Source organism: Xenia sp. Carnegie-2017, unplaced genomic scaffold (genome assembly GCF_021976095.1).
Source record: "Xenia sp. Carnegie-2017 unplaced genomic scaffold, XeniaSp_v1 HiC_scaffold_6, whole genome shotgun sequence".
In the NCBI taxonomy this organism is placed as follows: Eukaryota; Metazoa; Cnidaria; class Anthozoa; order Malacalcyonacea; family Xeniidae; genus Xenia; species Xenia sp. Carnegie-2017.
In genome coordinates this window covers 15064995-15080544 of record NW_025813526.1, presented here as the reverse complement: position 1 = coordinate 15080544, position 15550 = coordinate 15064995, and the positions used below count along the sequence as shown (strand labels likewise).

At 28.5% G+C, this 15550-nt stretch overlaps 22 non-coding genes across 22 annotated transcripts; all 22 read left to right on the top strand.

Moving 5' to 3' along the window:
- The first annotated feature begins 615 nt into the window (after positions 1–615).
- On the top strand, positions 616–688 carry Trnat-agu. Its single transcript has one exon. It is a non-coding gene; the product is annotated as a tRNA-Thr (tRNA).
- A 1744-nt stretch (positions 689–2432) lies between these two features.
- Positions 2433–2505, top strand: Trnat-ugu. Its single transcript has one exon. It is a non-coding gene; the product is annotated as a tRNA-Thr (tRNA).
- Positions 2506–2777: 272 nt separating this feature from the next.
- On the top strand, positions 2778–2849 carry Trnat-agu. The gene has a single exon. It is a non-coding gene; the product is annotated as a tRNA-Thr (tRNA).
- Positions 2850–3505: 656 nt separating this feature from the next.
- Trnat-ugu lies at positions 3506–3578 on the top strand. The gene has a single exon. It is a non-coding gene; the product is annotated as a tRNA-Thr (tRNA).
- Positions 3579–4242: 664 nt separating this feature from the next.
- Positions 4243–4315, top strand: Trnat-ugu. The gene has a single exon. It is a non-coding gene; the product is annotated as a tRNA-Thr (tRNA).
- A 1008-nt stretch (positions 4316–5323) lies between these two features.
- On the top strand, positions 5324–5396 carry Trnat-agu. Its single transcript has one exon. It is a non-coding gene; the product is annotated as a tRNA-Thr (tRNA).
- Positions 5397–6050: 654 nt separating this feature from the next.
- Positions 6051–6122, top strand: Trnat-ugu. Its single transcript has one exon. It is a non-coding gene; the product is annotated as a tRNA-Thr (tRNA).
- Positions 6123–6393: 271 nt separating this feature from the next.
- Positions 6394–6466, top strand: Trnat-agu. Its single transcript has one exon. It is a non-coding gene; the product is annotated as a tRNA-Thr (tRNA).
- A 662-nt stretch (positions 6467–7128) lies between these two features.
- Positions 7129–7201, top strand: Trnat-ugu. Its single transcript has one exon. It is a non-coding gene; the product is annotated as a tRNA-Thr (tRNA).
- Positions 7202–7863: 662 nt separating this feature from the next.
- Positions 7864–7936, top strand: Trnat-ugu. Its single transcript has one exon. It is a non-coding gene; the product is annotated as a tRNA-Thr (tRNA).
- Positions 7937–8209: 273 nt separating this feature from the next.
- Positions 8210–8282, top strand: Trnat-agu. Its single transcript has one exon. It is a non-coding gene; the product is annotated as a tRNA-Thr (tRNA).
- Positions 8283–8943: 661 nt separating this feature from the next.
- Trnat-ugu lies at positions 8944–9016 on the top strand. Its single transcript has one exon. It is a non-coding gene; the product is annotated as a tRNA-Thr (tRNA).
- Positions 9017–9677: 661 nt separating this feature from the next.
- Trnat-ugu lies at positions 9678–9750 on the top strand. The gene has a single exon. It is a non-coding gene; the product is annotated as a tRNA-Thr (tRNA).
- A 273-nt stretch (positions 9751–10023) lies between these two features.
- On the top strand, positions 10024–10096 carry Trnat-agu. Its single transcript has one exon. It is a non-coding gene; the product is annotated as a tRNA-Thr (tRNA).
- A 659-nt stretch (positions 10097–10755) lies between these two features.
- Trnat-ugu lies at positions 10756–10828 on the top strand. The gene has a single exon. It is a non-coding gene; the product is annotated as a tRNA-Thr (tRNA).
- Positions 10829–11103: 275 nt separating this feature from the next.
- Positions 11104–11176, top strand: Trnat-agu. Its single transcript has one exon. It is a non-coding gene; the product is annotated as a tRNA-Thr (tRNA).
- Positions 11177–11837: 661 nt separating this feature from the next.
- Trnat-ugu lies at positions 11838–11910 on the top strand. Its single transcript has one exon. It is a non-coding gene; the product is annotated as a tRNA-Thr (tRNA).
- A 275-nt stretch (positions 11911–12185) lies between these two features.
- On the top strand, positions 12186–12258 carry Trnat-agu. Its single transcript has one exon. It is a non-coding gene; the product is annotated as a tRNA-Thr (tRNA).
- Positions 12259–13382: 1124 nt separating this feature from the next.
- Trnat-ugu lies at positions 13383–13455 on the top strand. Its single transcript has one exon. It is a non-coding gene; the product is annotated as a tRNA-Thr (tRNA).
- A 274-nt stretch (positions 13456–13729) lies between these two features.
- Trnat-agu lies at positions 13730–13802 on the top strand. Its single transcript has one exon. It is a non-coding gene; the product is annotated as a tRNA-Thr (tRNA).
- Positions 13803–14076: 274 nt separating this feature from the next.
- On the top strand, positions 14077–14149 carry Trnat-agu. Its single transcript has one exon. It is a non-coding gene; the product is annotated as a tRNA-Thr (tRNA).
- A 662-nt stretch (positions 14150–14811) lies between these two features.
- On the top strand, positions 14812–14884 carry Trnat-ugu. Its single transcript has one exon. It is a non-coding gene; the product is annotated as a tRNA-Thr (tRNA).
- The last annotated feature ends 666 nt before the right edge of the window (positions 14885–15550 follow it).

The window sequence follows — 15550 nt, the reverse complement described above, 5'->3', positions numbered from 1 at the left end:
CGATTCATTGACAAGTCTGCTCTACCAAGGATAAACAATTTTTTAAGTTAAAGTATTACAATTAGTAAATTAGGAGTGAACTTTAAAGTAAACTTTAAAATCAGATAACGTTATTTATAAATATCAAAAATTTTCTCCTCTAAACTCTCCAGTTTTTCTTTTATTCATCACCACGGAAAATAAATCTTTAAAATCTGGTTGCATGGTAAACAATTGCATTTGATTGGTTTTTTAAATACATTTATCTAGAGAGTTATAGTAAAACAATGTAATACCTTTGCAATTTGGTGGTTAGAGAACTGGTAAAACAGGGGTCCAGAGTTCAATTCTCTGATAAGGTTGGTCTAACTAGTTCAACATATTTTTTAATTTATAATATTATAACTACAAAATTTGGATTAATTTTTAAAGTCCATTTTTTAAATTACATAACGTTATTAATAAAAGTTAATAAATTTCTGGAAATTATTATACAGTGTGCTTCTTTTCATCATCACAATAAATGTATTTTCAACATTTGATTGCATGCCTAAAAGTTGCATTTGTATGGTTTGTTAACTACATTTTTCCAGAGAGTTGTATATAAACAAACTAAATCTAATGCATTACGTAATAGCCTTATTAGCTCAGTGGTAAGAGCACTGGTCTAGTAAACCAGGGGTCCAGAGTTCAATTCTCTGATAAGGCTAGTCTAACATGCTTAAAAATTTTACTCAAACTTAAGACAATTAAACTGCCAAATTAAATTTATGCTTTGAAGTGAATCATTCATTATACTTAACGTTAAAAAAGAAGACCAAATTATCTTGTATAAACTATTCTCGACTTCTCTTAAGATTTTATAACAGATTTCATGACAGTATTCTTAGGTTATGAATTAACATAATACAAATAATTTTTATATCTGGTTGCATGCTTAAAAGTTGCTTTGAATTGTTAAATAACTAAATTTTTTGAAGAGTTATGACTAAAGAAGAAGGAATTTTACAGGTTTTAACAGCCTAATGAGCTAAGATAACTGAGCACTGGCCTTATAATAAGGTATACAGATTTCGATTCTATGACAAGTCTGGTCTACCAAGGATAAACAACTATTTCAAAGTTAAAGTATTACAACTACCAAATTAGGATTGAATTTTAAAGTTAAACTTTAAAATTATATAACCTTATTCATAAATGTCAAAAACTTTCTCCTCTAATCTATCCAGTATTTTCTTTTATTCATAACCACGGAAAATAAACCTTTAAAATCTGGTTTAATGGTTAACAATTTTATTTGATTGATTTTTTAAATACATTTAGCTAGAAAGTTATAGTTAAACAATGTACTATTTATTCAGTTTTGTAACAGCTTTATTAGCTCAGCGGTTAGAGCACTGGTCTGGTAACCAGCGGTCCAGAGTTCAATGCTCTGATAAGGCTGGTCTAACTAGTTCAACATATTTTTGAAATTTATAGTATTATAACTACAAATTTTGGATTAATTTTTAAAGTCCATTTTTTAAATTACATAACGTTATTAATAAAAGTTAATAAATTTCTGGAAATTATTATACAGTGTGCTTCTTTTCATCATCACAAGAAATGTATTTTCAACATTTGATTGCATGCCTAAAAGTTGCATTTGTATGGTTTGTTAACTACATTTTTCCAGAGAGTTGTCTATAAACAAACTAAATCTAATGCATTACGTAATAGCCTTACTAGCTCAGTGGTAAGAGCACTAATCTAGTAAACCAGGGGTCCAGAGTTAAATTCTCTGATAAGGCTGGTCTAACAAGCTTAAAAATTTTACTCAAACTTAAGACAATTAAACTGCCAAATTAAATTTATGCTTTGAAGTGAATCATTCATAATACTTAACGTTAAAAAAGAAGACCAAATTATCTTGTATAAACTATTCTCGACTTCTCTTAAGATTTTATAACAGATTTCATGACAGTATTCTTAGGTTATGAATTAACATAATACAAATAAATTTAATATCTGGTTGCATGCTTAAAAGTTGCTTTGAATTATTAAATAACTAAATTTTTTGAAGAGTTATGACTAAAGAAGAAGGAATTTTACAGGTTTTAACAGCCTAATGAGCAAAGATAACTGAGCACTGGCCTTATAATAAGGTATACAGATTTCGATTCTTTGACAAGTCTGGTCTACCAAGGATAAACAACTATTTCAAAGTTAAAGTATTACAACTACCAAATTAGGATTGAATTTTAAAGTTAAACTTTAAAATTATATAACCTTATTCATAAATGTCAAAAACTTTCTCCTCTAATCTATCCAGTATTTTCTTTTATTCATAACCAAGAAAAATAAACCTTTAAAATCTGGTTGCATGGTTAACAATTTTATTTGATTGATTTTTTAAGTACTTTTAGCTAGAGAGTTATAGTTAAACAATGTACTATTTATTCAGTTTTGTAACAGCCTTATTAGCTCAGCGGTTAGAGCACTGGTCTTGTAAACCAGGGGTCCAGAGTTCAATTCTCTGATAAGGCTGGTCTAACTAGATCAACATATTTTTGAAATTTATAGTATTATAACCACAAAGTTTGGATTAATTTTTAAAGTCCATTTTTTAAATTACATAACGTTATTAATAAAAGTTAATAAATTTCTGGAAATTATTATACAGTGTGCTTCTTTTTATCATCACAAGAAATGTGTTTTCAACATTGGATTGCATACCTAAAAATTGCATTTGTATGGTTTTTAACTACATTTTTCCAGAGAGTTGTCTATAAACAAACTAAATCTAATGCATTGTAGTAGCCTTATTAGCTCAGTGGTTAGAGCACTGGTCTAGTAAACCAGGGTCCAGAGTTCAATTCTCTGATAAGGCTGGTCTAACAAGCTTAAAATTTTCTCAAACTTAAGACAATTAAACTGCCAAATTAAATTTATGCTTTGAAGTGAATCATTCATAATACTTAACGTTAAAAAAGAAGACCAAATTATATTGTATAAACTATTCTCGACTTCTCTTAAGATTTTATAACAGATTTCATGACGGTATCCTTAGGTTATGAATTAACATAATACAAATAATTTTAATATCTGGTTGCATGCTTAAAAGTTGCTGTGAATTGTTAACTAACTGAATTTTTTGAAGAGTTATGACTAAAGAAGAAAGAATTTAATAGGTTTAACAGCCTAATTAGCTTAGATAACTAAGCACTGGCCTTATAATAAGGATACAGATTTCGATTCATTGACAAGTCTGGTCTACCAAGGATAAACAATTTTTCAAAGTTAAAGTATTACAACTACCAAATTAGGATTGAATTTTAAAGTTAAACTTTAAAATTAGATAACGTTATTCATAAATGTCAAAACTTTCTCCTCTAATCTATCCAGTATTTTCTTTTATTCATAACCAAGAAAAATAAACCTTTAAAATCTGGTTGCATGGTTAACAATTTTATTTGATTGATTTTTCAAGTACTTTTAGCTAGAGAGTTATAGTTAAACAATGTACTATTTATTCAGTTTTTTAACAGCCTTATTAGCTCAGCGGTTAGAGCACTGGTCTTGTAAACCAGGGGTCCAGAGTTCAATTCTCTGATAAGGCTAGTCTAACATGCTTAAAAATTTTACTCAAACTTAGGACAATTAAACTGCCAAATTAAGTTTATGCTTTAAAGTGAATCATTCATATTACTTAACGTTAAAAAAGAAGACCAAATTATCTTGTATAAACTATTCTCGACTTCTCTTAAGATTTTATAACAGATTTCATGACGGTATTCTTAGGTTATGAATTAACATAATACAAATAATTTTTTTATCTGGTTGCATGCTTAAAAGTTGCATTGAATTGTTAAATAACTGAATTTTTTGAAGAGTTATGACTAAAGAAGAAGGAATTTTACAGATTTTAACAGCCTAATGAGCTAAGATAACTGAGCACTGGCCTTATAATAAGGTATACAGATTTCGACTCTATGACAAGTCTGGTCTACCAAGGATAAACAACTTTTTCAAAGTTAAAGTATTACAACTACCAAATTAGGATTGAACTTTAAAGTTAAACTTTAAAATTAGATAACCTTATTCATAAATGTTAAAAAAACTTTCTCCTCTAAACTATCCAGTATCTTCGTTTATTCATAATCTCTAAAAATAAACCTTTAAAATCTGGTTGCATGGTTAACAATTTTATTTGATTGATTTTTTAAGTACTTTTAGCTAGAGAGTTATAGTTAAACAATATACTATTTATTCATGTTTGTAACAGCCTTATTAGCTCAGCGGTTAGAGCACTGGTCTTGTAAACCAGGGGTCCAGAGTTCAATTCTCTGATAAGGCTAGTCTAGCAAGCTTAAAAGTTTTTCTCCAATTTAAGACAATTAAACTACCAAATTAAGTTTATGCTTTCAAGTGAATAATTCATATTACTTAACGTTAAAACGAAGACCAGAATTATCTTGTATAAACTATTGTCGACTTCTCTTAAGATTTTATAACGGATTGCAAGACGGTATTCCTAGGTTATGAACTAACACAATATAAATAATTTTAATATCTGTTTGCATGCTTAAAGGATGCTTTGAATTGTTAAATAACTGAATTTTTTGAAGAGTTATGACTAAAGAAGAAGAATTTAATAGGTTTTAACAGCCTAATTAGCTTAGATAACTAAGCACTGGCCTTATAATAAGGGATACAGATTTCGATTCATTGACAAGTCAGGTGTACCAAGGATAAACAATTTTTTCCAAGTTAAAGTATATACAACTATCAAATTAGGATTGAATTTTAATGTTAAACTTTAAAATTAGATAACGTTATTCATAAATGTCAAAAACTTTCTCCTCTAATCTATCCAGTATTTTCTTTTATTCATAACCAAGAAAAATAAACCTTTAAAATCTGGTTGCATGGTTAACAATTTTATTTGATTGATTTTTTAAGTACTTTTTGATAGAGAGTTATAGTTAAACACTGTAATATTTGTGCAGTTTTGTAAGAGACTTGTTAGCTCAGTGGTTAGAGCACAGGTCTGGTAACCAGCGGTCCAGAGTTTAATGCTCTGATAAGGCTGGTCTAACTAGTTCAACATATTTTGAACTTTATAGTATAATAACTACAAAGTTTGGATTAATTTTTAAAGTCCATTTTTTAAATTACATAACGTTATTAATAAAAGTTAATAAATTTCTGGAAATTATTATACAGTGTGCTTCTTTTCATCATCACAATAAATGTATTTTCAACATTTGATTGCATGCCTAAAAGTTGCATTTGTATGGTTTGTTAACTACATTTTTCCAGAGAGTTGTATATAAACAAACTAAATCTAATGCATTACGTAATAGCCTTATTAGCTCAGTGGTAAGAGCACTGGTCTAGTAAACCAGGGGTCCAGAGTTCAATTCTCTGATAAGGCTGGTCTAACAAGCTTAAAAATTTTACTCAAACTTAAGACAATTAAACTGCCAAATTAAATTTATGCTTTGAAGTGAATCATTCATAATACTTAACGTTAAAAAAGAAGACCAAATTATCTTGTATAAACTATTCTCGACTTCTCTTAAGATTTTATAACAGATTTCATGACGGTATCCTTAGGTTATGAATTAACATAATACAAATAATTTTAATATCTGGTTGCATGCTTAAAAGTTGCTTTGAATTGTTAAATAACTAAATTTTTGAAGAGTTATGACTAAAGAAGAAGGAATTTTACAGGTTTTAACAGCCTAATGAGCTAAGATAACTGAGCACTGGCCTTATAATAAGGTATACAGATTTCGATTCTTTGACAAGGCTGGTCTATCAAGGATAAACAACTTTTCAAAGTTAAAGTATTACAACTACCAAATTAGGATTGAATTTTAAAGTTAAACTTTAAAATTAGATAACCTTATTCATAAATGTCAAAACTTTCTCCTCTAATCTATCCAGTATTTTCTTTATTCATAACCAAAAATAAACCTTTAAAATCTGGTTGCATGGTTAACAATTTTATTTGATTGATTTTTAAATACATTTAGCTAGAGAGTTATAGTTAAACAATGTAATATTTATGCAGTTTTGTAACAGCCTTATTAGCTCAGCGGTTAGAGCACTGGTCTTGTAAACCAGGGTCCAGAGTTCAATTCTCTGATAAGGCTGGTCTAACTAGTTCAACATATTTTGAAATTTATAGTATTATAACTACAAAGTTTGGATTAATTTTAAAGTCCATTTTTAAATTACATAACGTTATTAATAAAAGTTAATAAATTTCTGGAAATTATTATACAGTGTGCTTCTTTTCATCATCACAAGAAATGTATTTTCAACATTTGATTGCATGCCTAAAAGTTGCATTTGTATGGTTTGTTAACTACATTTTTCAGAGAGTTGTATATAAACAAACTAAATCTAATGCATTACGTAATAGCCTTATTAGCTCAGTGGTAAGAGCACTGGTCTAGTAAACCAGGGGTCCAGAGTTCAATTCTCTGATAAGGCTGGTCTAACAAGCTTAAAAATTTTACTCAAACTTAAGACAATTAAACTGCCAAATTAAATTTATGCTTTGAAGTGAATCATTCATAATACTTAACGTTAAAAAAGAAGACCAAATTATCTTGTATAAACTATTCTCGACTTCTCTTAAGATTTTATAACAGATTTCATGACGGTATCCTTAGGTTATGAATTAACATAATACAAATAATTTTAATATCTGGTTGCATGCTTAAAAGTTGCTTTGAATTGTTAAATAACTAAATTTTTTGAAGAGTTATGACTAAAGAAGAAGGAATTTTACAGATTTTAACAGCCTAATGAGCTAAGATAACTGAGCACTGGCCTTATAATAAGGTATACAGATTTCGATTCTATGACAAGTCTGGTCTACCAAGGATAAACAACTTTTTCAAAGTTAAAGTATTACAACTACCAAATTAGGATTGAATTTTAAAGTTAAACTTTAAAATTATATAACCTTATTCATAAGTGTCAAAAACTTTCTCCTCTAAACTATTCAGTATCTTCTTTTATTCATAACCACGAAAAATAAACCTTTAAAATCTGGTTGCATGGTTAACAATTTTATTTGATTGATTTTTTAAGTACTTTTAGCTAGAGAGTTATAGTTAAACAATGTACTATTTATTCAGGTTTGTAACAGCCTTATTAGCTCAGCGGTTAGAGCACTGGTCTTGTAAACCAGGGGTCCAGAGTTCAATTCTCTGATAAGGCTAGTCTAACATGCTTAAAAATTTTACTCAAACTTAAGACAATTAAACTGCCAAATTAAATTTATGCTTTGAAGTGAATCATTCATAATACTTAACGTTAAAAAAGAAGACCAAATTATCTTGTATAAACTATTCTCGATTTCTCTTAATATTTTATAACAGATTTCATGACGGTATTCTTAGGTTATGAATTAACATAATACAAATAATTTTAATATCTGGTTGCATGCTTAAAAGTTGCTTTGAATTGTTAAATAACTAAATTTTTTGAAGAGTTATGACTAAAGAAGAAGGAATTTTACAGATTTTAACAGCCTAATGAGCTAAGATAACTGAGCACTGGCCTTATAATAAGGTATACAGATTTCGATTCTTTGACAAGTCTGGTCCACCAAGGATAAACAACTTTTTCAAAGTTAAAATACTACAACTACCAAATTAGGATTGAATTTTAAAGTTAAACTTTAAAATTATATAACCTTATTCATAAGTGTCAAAAACTTTCTCCTCTAAACTATTCAGTATCTTCTTTTATTCATAACCACGAAAAATAAACCTTTAAAATCTGGTTGCATGGTTAACAATTTTATTTGATTGATTTTTTAAGTACTTTTAGATAGAGAGTTATAGTTAAACACTGTAATATTTGTGCAGTTTTGTAAGAGCCTTGTTAGCTCAGTGGTTAGACCACTGGTCTTGTAAACCAGAGGTCTAGAGTTCAATTCTCTGATTGGGCTGGTCTAACTATTTCAACATATTTTGAAGTTTATAGTATAATAACTGAAAAGTTTGGATTAATTTTTAAAGTCCATTTTTTAAATTACATAATGTTATTAATAAAAGTTAATAAATTTCTGGAAATTATTATACAGTGTGCTTTTTTTATCATCACAAGAAATGTGTTTTCAACATTGGATTGCGTACCTAAAAGTTGCATTTGTATGGTTTTTTAACTACATTTCTCTGGAGAGTTTCTTATAAAAAAACTAAAATTAATGCATTACATAGTAGCCTTATTAGATCAGTGGTAAGAGCACTGGTCTAGTAAACCAGGGGTCCAGATTTCAATTCTCTGATAAGGCTGGTCTAACAAGCTTAAAAATTTTACTCAAACTTAAGACAATTAAACTGCCAAATTAAATTTATGCTTTGAAGTGAATCATTCATAATACTTAACGTTAAAAAAGAAGACCAAATTATCTTGTATAAACTATTCTCGACTTCTCTTAAGATTTTATAACAGATTTCATGACAGTATCCTTAGGTTATGAATTAACATGATACAAATAATTTTAATATCTGTTTGCATGCTTAAAAGTTGCTTTGAATTGTTAAATAACTAAATTTATTGAAGAGTTATGACTAAAGAAGAAGGAATTTTACAGATTTTAACAGCCTAATGAGCTAAGATAACTGAGCACTGGCCTTATAATAAGGTATACAGATTTCGATTCTTTGACAAGTCTGGTCCACCAAGGATAAACAACTTTTTCAAAGTTAAAATATTACAACTACCAAATTAGGATTGAATTTTAAAGTTAAACTTTAAAATTATATAACCTTATTCATAAATGTCAAATCTTTCTCCTCTAAACTATCCAGTATCGTCTTTTATTCATAACCACGAAAAATAAACCTTTAAAATCTGGTTGCATGGTTAACAATTTTATTTGATTGATTTTTTAAGTACTTTTAGCTAGAGAGTTATAGTTAAACAATGTACTATTTATTCAGGTTTGTAACAGCCTTATTAGCTCAGCGGTTAGAGCACTGGTCTTGTAAACCAGGGGTCCAGAGTTCAATTCTCTGATAAGGCTAGTCTAACAAGCTTATAAATTTCACTCAAACTTAAGACAATTAAACTGCCAAATTAAATTTATGCTTTGAAGTGAATCATTCATAATACTTAACGTTAAAAAAGAAGACCAAATTATCTTGTATAAACTATTCTCGATTTCTCTTAATATTTTATAACAGATTTCATGACGGTATTCTTAGGTTATGAATTAACATAATACAAATAATTTTAATATCTGGTTGCATGCTTAAAAGTTGCTTTGAATTGTTAAATAACTAAATTTTTTGAAGAGTTATGACTAAAGAAGAAGGAATTTTATAGGTTTTAACAGCCTAATGAGCTAAGATAACTGAGCACTGGCCTTATAATAAGGTATACGGTTTCGATTCTTTGACAAGTCTGGTCTACCAAGGATAAACAACTTTTTCAAAGTTAAAGTATTACAACTATCAAATTAGGATTGAATTTTAATGTTAAACTTTAAAATTAGATAACGTTATTCATAAATGTCAAAAACTTTCTCCTCTAATCTATCCAGTATTTTCTATTATTCATAATCTCTAAAAATAAACCTATAAAATCTGGTTGCATGGTTAACAATTTTATTTGATTGATTTCTTAAATACATTTAGCTAGAGAGTTATAGTTAAACAATGTAATATTTATGCAGTGTTATAACAGCGTTATTAGCTCAGTGGTTAGAGCACTGGTCTTGTAAACCAGTGGTCCAGAGTTTAATTCTCTGATAAGGCTGATCTAACTAGATCAGCATATTTTTGAAATTTATAGTATTATAACCACAAAGTTTGGATTAATTTTTAAAGTCCATTTTTTAAATTACATAACGTTATTAATAAAAGTTAATAAATTTCTGGAAATTATTATACAGTGTGCTTCTTTTATCATCACAAGAAATGTGTTTTCAACATTGGATTGCATACCTAAAAGTTGCATTTGTATGGTTTGTTAACTACATTTTCCAGAGAGTTGTCTATAAACAAACTAAATCTAATGCATTACGTAATAGCCTTATTAGCTCAGTGGTAAGAGCACTGGTCTAGTAAACCAGGGGTCCAGAGTTCAATTCTCTGATAAGGCTGGTCTAACAAGCTTAAAAATTTTACTCAAACTTAAGACAATTAAACTGCCAAATTAAATTTATGCTTTGAAGTGAATCATTCATAATACTTAACGTTAAAAAAGAAGACCAAATTATCTTGTATAAACTATTCTCGATTTCTCTTAATATTTTATAACAGATTTCATGACGGTATTCTTAGGTTATGAATTAACATAATACAAATAATTTTAATATCTGGTTGCATGCTTAAAAGTTGCTTTGAATTGTTAAATAACTAAATTTTTTGAAGAGTTATGACTAAAGAAGAAGGAATTTTACAGGTTTTAACAGCCTAATGAGCTAAGATAACTGAGCACTGGCCTTATAATAAGGTATACAGTTTCGATTCTTTGACAAGTCTGGTCCACCAAGGATAAACAACTTTTTCAAAGTTAAAGTATTACAACTACCAAATTAGGATTGAACTTTAAAGTTAAACTTTAAAATTAGATAACCTTATTCATAAATGTCAAAACTTTCTCCTCTAAACTATCCAGTATCTTCGTTTATTCATAATCTCTAAAAATAAACCTTTAAAATCTGGTTGCATGGTTAACAATTTTATTTGATTGATTTTTAAATACATTTAGCTAGAGAGTTATAGTTAAACAATGTAATATTTATGCAGTTTTATAACAGCCTTATTAGCACAGCGGTTAGAGCACTGGTCTTGTAAACCAGGGGTCCAGAGTTCAATTCTCTGGTAAGGCTGGTCTAACTAGATCAGCATATTTTTGAAATTTATAGTATTATAACCACAAAGTGTGAATTAATTTTTAAAGTCCATTTTTTAAATTACATAACGTTATTAATAAAAGTTAATAAATTTCTGGAAATTATTATACAGTGTGCTTCTTTTTATCATCACAAGAAATGTGTTTTCAACATTCGATTGCATACCTAAAAACTGCATTTGTATGGTTTGTTAACTACATTTTTTCAGAGAGTTGTGTATAAACAAACTAAATCTTATTCTTTACGTAATAGCCTTATTAGCTCAGTGGTAAGAGCACTGGTCTAGTAAACCAGGGGTCCAGAGTTCAATTCTCTGATAAGGCTGGTCTAACAAGCTTAAAAATTTTACTCAAACTTAAGACAATTAAACTGCCAAATTAAATTTATGCTTTGAAGTGAATCATTCATAATACTTAACGTTAAAAAAGAAGACCAAATTATCTTGTATAAACTATTCTCGATTTCTCTTAATATTTTATAACAGATTTCATGACGGTATTCTTAGGTTATGAATTAACATAATACAAATAATTTTAATATCTGGTTGCATGCTTAAAAGTTGCTTTGAATTGTTAAATAACTAAATTTTTTGAAGAGTTATGACTAAAGAAGAAGGAATTTTACAGGTTTTAACAGCCTAATGAGCTAAGATAACTGAGCACTGGCCTTATAATAAGATATACAGTTTCGACTCTTTGACAAGTCTGGTCTACCAAGGATAAACAACTTTTTCAAAGTTAAAGTATTACAACTACCAAATTAGGATTGAATTTTAAAGTTAAACTTTAAAATTAGATAACCTTATTCATAAATGACAAAAACTTTCTCCTCTAAACTATCCAGTATCTTCGTTTATTCATAACCTCTAAAAATAAAGCTTTAAAATCTGGTTGCAAGGTTAACAATTTTATTTGATTGATTTCTTAAATACATTTAGCTAGAGAGTTATAGTTAAACAATGTAATATTTATGCAGTTTTATAACAGCCTTATTAGCTCAGCGGTTAGAGCACTGGTCTTGTAAACCAGGGGTCCAGAGTTCAATTCTCTGATAAGGCTGGTCTAACTAGATCAGCATATTTTTGAAATTTATAGTATTATAACCACAAAGTTTGGATTAATTTTTAAAGTCCATTTTTTAAATTACATAACGTTATTAATAAAAGTTAATAAATTTCTGGAAATTATTATACAGTGTGCTTCTTTTTATCATCACAAGAAATGTGTTTTCAACATTGGATTGCATACCTAAAATTTGCATTTGTATTGTTTTTTAACTACCTTTTTCCAGACAGTTGTATATAAACAAACTAAATCTAATGAATTACGTAATAGCCTTATTAGCTCAGTGGTAACAGCACTGGTCTAGTAAACCAGGGGTCCAGAGTTCAATTCTCTGATAAGGCTGGTCTAACATGCTTAAAAATTTTACTCAAACTTAAGACAATTAATCTGCGAAATTAAATTTATGTTTTGAAGTGAATCATTCATAATACATAACGTCAAAAAAGAAGACCAAAATTACCTTGTATAAACTATTCTCGACTTATCTTAAGATTTTATAACAGATTTCATGACGGTATTCTTAGGTTATAATATTATAAATTTTATAACGTTATTAATAAAAGTTAATAAATTTCTGGAAATTATTATACAGTGTGCTTCTTTTTATCATCACAATAAATGTGTTTTCAACATTGGATTGTATACCTAAAAATTGCATTTGCATGGTTTTTAACTACATTTCTTTGGAGAGTTGCTTATAAAAAAACTAAAATTAATGCATTACATAGTAGCCCTATTAGCTCAGTGGTTACAGAACTGGTTTGTAAACCCGGTGTCCAGAGTTCAATTCGCTGATAAGGCTAGTTTAGCAAGCTTAAAAATTTTTCTCCAATTTAAGACAGTTAAACTACCAAATTAGGTTTATGCTTTAAAGTGAATCATTCATATTACTTAACGTTAAAAAAGGAGACCAAAAATTATCTTATATAAACTATTCTCGACTTCTCTTAAGATTTTATAACGGATTTCATGACGGTATTCTTAGGTTATGAATCAACACAATATAAATAATTTTAATATCTGGTTGCATCCTTAAACGTTGCTTTGAATTGTTAAATAACTGAATTTTTTGAAGAGTTATGACTAAAGAAGAAGGAATTTAATAGGTTTCAACAGCCTAATTAGCTTAGATAACTAAGCACTGGCCTTATAATAAGGGATACAGACTTCGATCCATTGATAAGTCTGGTCTACCAAGGATAAACAATTTTGTCCAAGTTAAAGTATTACAACTACCAAATTAGGATTGAATTTAAATGTTAAACTTTAAAATTAGATAACGTTATTCATAAATGTCAAAAACTTTCTCCTCTAATCTATCCAGTATTTTCTTTTATTCATCACAACGAAAAATAAAGCTTAAAAATCTGGTTGCATGAATAACAATTGCATTTGATTGATTTTTTAAATACATTTAGCTAGAGAGTTATAATTAAACACTGTAATATTTGTGCAGTTTTGTAAGAGCCTTGTTAGCTCAGTGGTTGGAGCACTGGTCTTGTAAACCAGGGGTCCAGAGTGAAATTCTCTGATAGGGCTAATGTAACTATTTCAACATATTTTGAAATTTATATTATTATAACTACAAAGTTTGGATTAATTTTTAAAGTCCATTTTTTAAATTACATAACTTTATTAATAAAAGTTAATAAATTTCAGGAAATTATAATACAGTGTGCTTCTTTTTATCATCACAAGAAATGTATTTTCAACATTTGATTGCATGCCTAAAAGTTGCATTTGTATGGTTTGTTAACTACATTTTTCCAGAGAATTGTATATGAAGAAGCTAAAAATTGTGCTTTACGTAACAGCCTTATTAGCTCAGCGATTAGAGCACTGGTCTAGTAAACCAGGGGTACAGAGTTCAATTCTCTGATAGGGCTGGTCTAACTATTTCAACATATTTTGAAATTTATAGTATTATAACTACAAAGTTTGGATTAATTTTTAAAGTCTATTTTTTAAATTACATAACGTTATTAATAAAAGTTTATAAATTTCTGGAAATTATTATACAGTGTGCTTCTTTTTCTCATCACAAGAAATGTATTTTCGACATTTGATTGCATGCTTAAAATTTGCATTTTTATTCTTTTTTAACTACATTTTTCCAGTCAGTTGTATATAAACAAACTTAATCTAATGCATTATGTAGTAGCCTTATTAGCTCAGCGGTTAGAGCACTGGTCAAGTAAACCAGGGGTACAGAGTTCAATTCTCTGATAAGGCTAGTGTAGCAAGCTTGAAAATTTTTCTCACATGTAAGACCATTAAACTACCAAATTAAGTTTATGCTTTAAAGGGAATCATTCATATTACTTAACGTTAAAAAAGAAGACCAAAATTATCTTGTATAAACTATTCTCGACTTCTTTTAAGATTTTATAACGGATTTCATGACGGTATTCTTAGGTTATGAATTAACACAATATAAATAATTTTAATATATGGTGGCATGCTTAAAAGTTGCTTTGAATTGTTAAATAACTAAATTTTTTGAAGAGTTATGACTAAAGAAGAAGGAATTTTACAGGCTTTAACAGCCTAATTAGCTTAGATAAATGAGCACTCGCCTTATAATAAGGGATACAGACTTCGATTCATTGACAAGTCTAGTCTACCAAGGATAAACAATTTTCCGAAGTTAAAGCATTACAACCACCAAATTAGGATTGAATTTTAAAGTTAAACTTAAAAATTAGATAACGTTATTCATAAATGTCAAAAACGTTCTCCTCTAAACTATCCAGTATTTTCTTTTATTCATCACAACGAAAAATAAATCTTTAAAATCTGGTTGCATGGTTAACAATTCCATTTGATTGTTTTTTTAAATACATTTATCTAGAGAGTTATAGTTAAACACTGTAATATTTGTGCAGTTTTGTAAGAGTCATATTAGCTCAGTGGTTAGAGCACTGGTCTTGTAAACCAGGGGTCCAGTGTTCAATTCTCTGATAGGGCTGGTCTAACTATTTCAACATATTTTTAAATTTATAGTATTATAACTACAAAGTTTGGATTAATTTTTAAAGTCCATTTTTTAAATTACATAACGTTATTAATAAAAGTTAATAAATTTCTGGAAATTATTATACAGTGTGCTTTTTATCATCACAAGAAATGTATTTTCAACATTTGATTGAATACCTAAAAATTGCATTTGTATGGTTTTTTAACTACATTTGTGCACAGTGTGAAATATGGAGTGTACACAATTCAGAGCAACACAACATCAAAGCTGGTTCATTTTGAATTGCTTCAGGTATTATCGAATGATAGAAATCATTGTTTGTAGTGTTTTTACTTTCAATGATGGAAGCATTTTGATTTTTAAGCAGGCCAGTGAAGTTGGTAGCAGTAATGACATGGAACTGGAGGGAGCAAAAAGATCTTTTCAGTCTCTTGAGAAATCTGCGGTTACCATGGATGTTTTTATCAGTGACAGGCACAAAGGGATTGCAAAGTTGATCCGAAACGAAAAAAAGAAACAAAGCACTTTAATGATATCTGGTATGTTAATAAACGTATTGCTGTGTTATGTACGATATTTTCTCAATGCTGCCACCGAATGTCATTTTCTGCAAAGCTGGTCCTATTTCCTTTCAGCATCTGAACTCTAATTTGACTT